Here is a 7694-nt window from a genome sequence, read left to right on the forward strand (position 1 = left end):
TATATAATTTTATATAATTTGTCCTCATCTTAACAAATATGATACCTCTGTCATTACTTTATTGTAAAAACATACCAAAACTTTTCTACAATCGCACATGAATTACTTTATAGTCAAAGGCTTTGTATTGGTAATTAAAAGCGTTCTAATTCCATTCTCTCTTTTTTTGCATTCAAGGAACAGTAAGGGTTTGACTAGCTCAATGTAGAGTTCTAAAATAGTTACTGTAAGTACTGTAGGAATGCTGTATAAAATAAAAATGTATTTATTGCAACGGTTATTATTAACATTTGAAACATTTTACATACAATAAGCATGATACAATGGGATTTCTCCACAGCCTGGCCTCTATGACAATAATAGGATAATATGCATTCTTGTCATCTTTTGTAAATGTTTATTAGTTTGTATGAATTATTCATTATTTCTATGCAGTAACATGAAGAAATAATTGGCATGAGGATTTATATTGTCATGATGTGTTTAAGTAATGTATATATATTCTGTAAATGTGAGGGAGTTCTTGTAAATCTTTTAAGAGACTCATCCTATGCATGTGCATTTCAATAAAAAAAGCTATTTCACATTTGCTATCTGAAAAGAGTGTGTTAACATTTGGAGATTCCACTGAGATACTGTACATGTCTGAAATCTGTCAGCGAAAAAGGAATGGCGAATGGAGACCCGAAGTACAGAATCACAAGTGGCCGCAAAGGTAAATATTTTAATCTTACAATGATTACCGCATTTCTACCTACTGACCTCTGAATTAGCTGAAGGGCACTTACAGTGTTACCAGCGTAAATGTGAAAATGCAACTGTATTTATTCGTGTGTGTATATATGTATGTATACATATAATAATGGTAACAGTTGGGATTTCCTTTTGCTGTTTATTTGTCAATGAGATTGTAAAAACCTTGTTGACTATAGTAAAAATGTCTGATTGTATGAGTGTGATTGGGCTACTTTAACAAAGCCAGAATCTGGTCAGGTTTGGATTTTAAGTTTCACTTCGGTTAACTCTTGATTGATGAACAGATAGTCCCAAGACACATGAAATACAGTTAAAGCACACAAGTAAAAGTCCACTATAAGGCCTTAGGTAGCCATGTGTGAAAGTCGTCAGGGAATACCTGACAGGGTGACGTGGTTGACTCAGGGTTGTAGACCAGGATCGTAGCCCAAAAGGGGTGTAATACATTCTAATAGTGGTTGTAGCCTATTACCATTGTGCAGATACTGAATAAGTCAGAGTATAAAATCAAATATTGAGATGCATCATGGGACAGAATGTAAACATGCAGGAGAAGCCAAAATTATTGGAAATCTCCCCTGGGAGTCTGGCAGGAATTATCTACCATAAATATGGAAATAAATCTGTTGAATTTGTACATAAATGGTCAAAAAGGTATCCTGAATTTACAACAAAAGGACATTTTTATTTAAATGCCTTAGGGGAAATAGGAAATGGTGTGTTTAAAGTTAAGAAAATACAAGTTTTGCAGTTATGGGTAAAATAAGCTTTAACCCCCTCCCACCATATGTGGATCAGTATGTAAATGTAAAAGACCCTAGTGTACCAAGATAAGACACTAAGGGGTATATTTACTAAAGCGAGAGGTTTTAGAAATGGAAATGTTGCCCACGGCAACCAATCAGATTCTATTTAACATTTAACTAGCACCTTCTAGGAGATAATAGCTAGAATCTGATTGGTTGCTATGAGCAACATCTCCATTTCTAATGACTCTCACTTCTAGTAAATTTATCCCTAAAAGTCCTGTAAGTGCTGATGAATCCCAAGTGTCAGATGAGGATTATTGGGATATTCCAGATGGAAGAGGTTTCTATTATATAATCTAAAAAGCCCTTTATTGACAAATATTGGTCAAATGTACAGTATCAGCAAGTAATATTACAAGTGATACAAAACAACATAATACGTTCCCACAGGTTATATCTCCCCTCACCTTGAATTCTTTAAGAACAATAACTACAGACCAAGGTACAGGGTAGACCGCAGATGTCCCATGTATTAGGACAGAATAAATGTAATTGTTACGGAATGTAAAGATTATAAAACTAAACCTGCAGAGGAATGGGTACGGAATCCCGGCTGCCGCATGGCTGGTTGTTCGATTCCCGGCAGCGGCAGCCCGACAGTTCAGCAGAGCCCGGCAGCGGAAGCGCGACAGCGCTGGAAATTCCGATCATCCCTAAGGTAAGTATAAACTAACCTAACCTAACCCCCTAACCCTCCTTATGGGTGCCTAACCCTAACCTCCCCCCCAAGTGCCTATCCCTATCCCACCCTTCCCCACTCCCTAAACCTAAGTCCCCTGTGGGTGCCTAACCCTAACTCCCCCTTCCCCTAGCCTAACCCTAACCCTCCAAGGGGGGTGCCTAACCCTAAGTCCCCCCTGGGTGCCCTAAACCTAACCCTCCCATCCACGGCTGCCCGGTCTCCCGGTGTCGGGTAAATGACAGGTGTCTAGATATAGACACCGGTCATTTATCGCATGCCGGGATAAAGCAGCCGGGAGCCGGCTGTCGGTATTTAGGAAGCCGGTTTCCTGACTGCATACCCCTGCAGAGGTATTAATTAAACTACAAAGGTTGTATAAAACTCATAGTCTGTCCCACATTTGCAGATATCCTCCAATTATTTCATGCTCTGTTATATTCAGATAAATTTAATACCTTAAATAATAAGTTTAAGTGGAATGAGAAGAATGTCATAGCCCCCAGGGATGATAATAGGGGTGACATTGATACACAATGGGACAGTGCACTAAATAAGTTTATAGAAATGTTTCCAAATAAGGTTGATTGGTGGAAAATATCCCTGATTAAACAGACTCCTACTGACGGAGCAAACATAATGCGAGATTTAGGGGGGTATTCAATTCAAAAGCCATCATTTTTGCCTGTTTCAATTATCCCCGTATTCAATTTCAAAGACTTTTCGCTGGTGCGAAAAGACTGTTGAAAAATAGGGATAAGTTTTCACCATGTGATACATGGTGAAAAAAGTGCAGAATTGGGGTTTAGGGGTGTAGAATAAAATAAAATAGCCTGCAGCGATTTTAATGTCCCCTAAAAGTAATCTGTGTCTAAACAATTTTTAAAACATCCTCTGGACACCCCAAAAAATGTACTTTAATTTTGGGGGCAAAAAAAAATAAAAAATTTTAGTTTTAAACTAGCAAAATTGATTCACGGGGTGTCCCCAAGTATGCGGCAGGTGTTTTCTAGAATGCGGCTGGTAGCGGCAGGTGCATTTTTGAAGGATTTTAAAAAATAACTTTAGGGACTTAAAAATATGCTTGCACCCATTTTCATGTACCCCAAATTTGCTGGGACAAGTTGTTTATTCTACACCACTTCTACAAGAGCCGCATTTATGCACCTACCGCGGCTATTTAAAACCCCCAACTACCCATAGTGATGCCCTATGTAAAACCATCTTTAGGGGCTGCCAGGATGATTTCCAAAAAATTCCCAGGACTTTTCGATACTTACCTTTCCGCCGGGTTCTGTTTTCACCAAATCGTATTTGGTTGTGACAAAATATCTCTGTCACCATAGTTCTGAAAAATCATGCACAATTCCAAAACCATATCTAATATCTGTGTAAATAGTAACACTTTTGCCTTCTGCCATTGGTCAAGCTTTATTTAAGGCTTTTAGTTCAGCAAGTTGTGCAGAATGTGGAGGTGGCAAAGCCTCAGAGTATACAGTTATGTTATTGTCTACTACTGCAAACCCTGACTGTAATGTTCCTGTATCATTGTTCCTATGACAACTTCCATCAACATAAAACAACAAATCAGGATTCTGCAATGGTGTTTCTGTTACGTCTGGTCATGTTGCAGTAGTTTGTTGCATATACACAACACAGTCTTGTGGATCATGAGTAACATGTGTAAAATTCAAACCTTCACTTTTGTTTGTATCCTCTTCATCTGATTCACTTAATGTCAAATCATTGTCTGTATCCAAATATACCTCTTCCTTTCTTTGAACTTTACAGGGTTCAATATTAGAAGCAATAGGCAGCAAAGTTGCAGGGTCTAAAACATTGCATCTGACAAGTGTAATATTTTGTTATTCTAACATTAGCAACATGTTTAGTCAGTCGGACATGTAATAGTGCAGCCACTGCATGTTGAACTTGTACTGTAAAGCTGGCCACACATCTAAAGATTATCTGTCCAACCAGCCAACTAGTTGATTGGTTGGAATGAAAATCTGGTAACGTATGGGAGTAACTGATGATCAGCAATTTGCTCCTAAATGCCAGAAAACAGATGAAAATTACGTCAGACAAGTTTGTTAAATGTTTGATCATTCTAAACAATTTGATTTCATACCTTACCAGATTTTCATTCCAACCAATCAATTAGTTGGCTAGTTGGATGTAAGTTGGTCTAGTGGGTGGCCAGCTTTAGAGGTTTACCTAAACATAGATGAGAAAATATATCAGCAATTTGCTCCTAAATGCCAGAAAACAGATGAAAATGGCCGTGAGACAAGTTTGTTAAATGTTTGACCTAAACAATTTGTTCAAACAACTGTTTTTGGACAGTACAAATGGGCAGTGCAAGTGGGCAGTACAAATGGGTAGTGCAAGAGGGCAGTGCAAATGAGCAGTACAAATGGGCAGTACAAGTGGGCAGTACAAATGGGCAGTGCAAGTGGGCAGTACAAGTGGGCAGTGCAAATTTGCAGTACAAATGGGCAGTGCAAGTGGGCAGTACAAGTGGCCAGTGCAACTGGGCAGTAAAAATGGGCAGTACAAGTGGGCAGTGCAAATGGGCAGTGCAAGTGGGCAGTACAAATGGGCAGTATACATGGGCAGTAAAAGTGGGCAGTACAAGTGGGTAGTGCAAGTGGGCAGTGCAAGTGGGAAGTCCAAGTGGGCAGTGCAAGTGGGCAGTACAAATGGGCAGCACAAGTGGGCAGTACAAATGGGCAGTGCAAGTGGGCCGTGCAAGTGGGAAGTACAAATGGGTAGTGCAAGGGGCAGTACAAATGTGCAGTAGAAATGGGCAGTGCAGGTGGGCAGTACAAATGGGCAGTGCAAGTGGGCAGTATAAATGGGCAGTACAAGTGGGCAGTATAAATGGGCAGTGCAAGTGGGCAGTATAAATGGGCAGTGCAAGTAATCAGTACAAATGGATACTGCACAAATAATTGAAATTACTGAAATACTAAATGATCAAACCAAATTATTCAAAATGCAAAAAAGTTGTTCTCCACAGGAAAAGGCCAGATGGGAAGTGGCAGGATGCCAAATAGATGAAGATAGACTTTGGCATGGGAAGGGAGGTAGGCATGTAGCTCCCAATGCACTCTTGTCATCATTGGCACAAATGACAATATGAAAAATACACTGCGCTCTGATAATTAAGTGGAAACATCTGAGTAACACCTTAGTATATTAAACTCAATTTATTATCTATAAAGAATATATTAAAATAATGATAAGACACACATAGAAAATGACATATAAACACACATAATAATCACATAAAGTCAGCTGAGGAAGCTATATAGAATGTGAACAATAAAGGATAATTAAGATTGTGAATACAGTTAAAGGAGATGATCAGGCTCCGATATTAGTATCTCAGTCCTTTACTATTGACTGAAGATATATTAATTGTAAAAAGCTGTGCCAAAAAGCAAAGCTGCAGCAAGTTAACCTAATTCAGGTGTAATCAGCAATGCATGTAAAATGAGAACATTGACACAATCTAGCTAATGGTAGCTCTCCCCATTAGTAAAAACAGAAGCCTTTGGTGTTATGTCCAACACATGTATCAAAGTCCCGGATAAAGTGGATTATCCCCAACAAATTGTAAACATGAAGAACCGCAAGTAAGTCTGTATCAGGAAATGATTGTAGATTCCTGAAATGTGTTGCAGGACACATACGTAGGTACCTGAAAGTTTATACAGTGATGAAGGCCATAGGTTTACCTGTGAAGGCTGCTATCACGATCTCTGAGTATTAGAAACACAGGACCTAGTGTGGCTTAGCGTGGATCAGCACGGCCAGCCAAGGAGTGACGTCCGGCAGAGGTGGATGTACTGCAGCGCACTGTATTATTGAAATTATTGCCAATCTCCATCTGTGAGCTGACGTCCACCGGGACCTCCAACTGGCAGTGATAGCATCTTGGGTGCCTGTGCTCTGATAGCACAGTGTGGTCAGCGGACAGGGATCCGGTATGCACCCGCACTCTCTCAGGAGAAATTGTAGATTACCGCTTCTGGTACAACTGCAGTTAAGTAGTAGTAGCAGGTCTCATGAACAAAATGTGAGCGGCTGTCAAACCATTAACTGCAGGTATCTTAATCAGGGAGCAGCTCCAATAGATGAATAAGGAACACAGCAATGCGTTTCGGCTACTGCTATAGCCTTTTTCATCCGCGGTTTTTATATGTCATTTTCTATGTGTCTTATCATTATTTTAATATCTTCTATATAGATAATAAATTGAGATTAATATACTAAGGTGTTACTCATATGTTTCCACTTAATTATCAGAGCGCAGTGTATTTTTCATATTGTCTTTGACAGTGAGGTTGGCAATCACCTCTAAGTTTCACTGCAGCACTGATAATTGACTCTCTGGCTTAATAGCGCTCAGGCTTCTTTCTGTGTGTTCATATAGTATTGGCACAAATGAGTCATGTATTGACCCATGCGGGTAAGACAACTATGTAGAATATAGTTTTGGTATGCACCTGGATTTTCTGCCATAGCTACCAGGTACTGTGCTTCATGTATTATCTGTTACAGAGTAACGCAGGGAAGTCAGTAGAAACAATACCTAATCACCTACAAGTCAAGGTCCTTTTCAGATACTTCAAATTGATTTCATCCAACTTCCTAAGAGTAGGATATTAGAATATGCATTAGTATTTCTTGATGAATTTTATGGGTACACATAAGCTAGAGCTATACTGTTACTGCTAAAAGATAGTACAGGAATTTGTATGTAGATATGGTATATCACAGGTAATTTCCTCTGATCGAGGTACTCATATTACTAAACTTGTTCTTCAACAAATTTGTGAGTTGTTGAGTATAAAACATCAGTTGTATACTTTGTGTCTTCCACAATTTGAATGCAAAAGTTGGAAAAATGCAATGACTCAAATAATTCACAAAAGAAACATGAATGCAATGGTCAGAGGCATTGCCATTGGTCTTACATGCTATTGGAATAACCCTTTGAGGACCTCTTAAATTATCACCATATGAAATCCATTTTGAAATACTTCCTATTTTGAATCTGAACTGCAATACCAGCCAAAGCCAAGTTAATGATGTGACTGTTACCTCCACTTTATCATTTACTAAAGAGTTAAAACAGATGCAAGATGCGGTGACAGGCACACAACCAACTCCAATTAACAGTGCCTGTCATAACCTGCATCCTGGAGACTGGGTGATGACAAGAAGTCTCTTGAGATCTTGTTTGCTGACTGACCGGTGGGAAGGTCCATAACAAGTGCTGTTGACAACACCAACTGCGGTTAAAGTCAAAGAGAAGAGCATGTGGATACATATTTCCCAATGTAAAAAGGCAACAGATCCAGATAAAGTAAGTGAATGTCCACCAACACACACAACCAATAAGTAAAGAATATTTCTGAAACCATAATAATGTCTCAGCC

This window comes from Taudactylus pleione, unplaced genomic scaffold (genome assembly GCF_031769625.1).
Source record: "Taudactylus pleione unplaced genomic scaffold, aTauple2 ptg000720l, whole genome shotgun sequence".
Taxonomy (NCBI): Eukaryota; Metazoa; Chordata; class Amphibia; order Anura; family Myobatrachidae; genus Taudactylus; species Taudactylus pleione.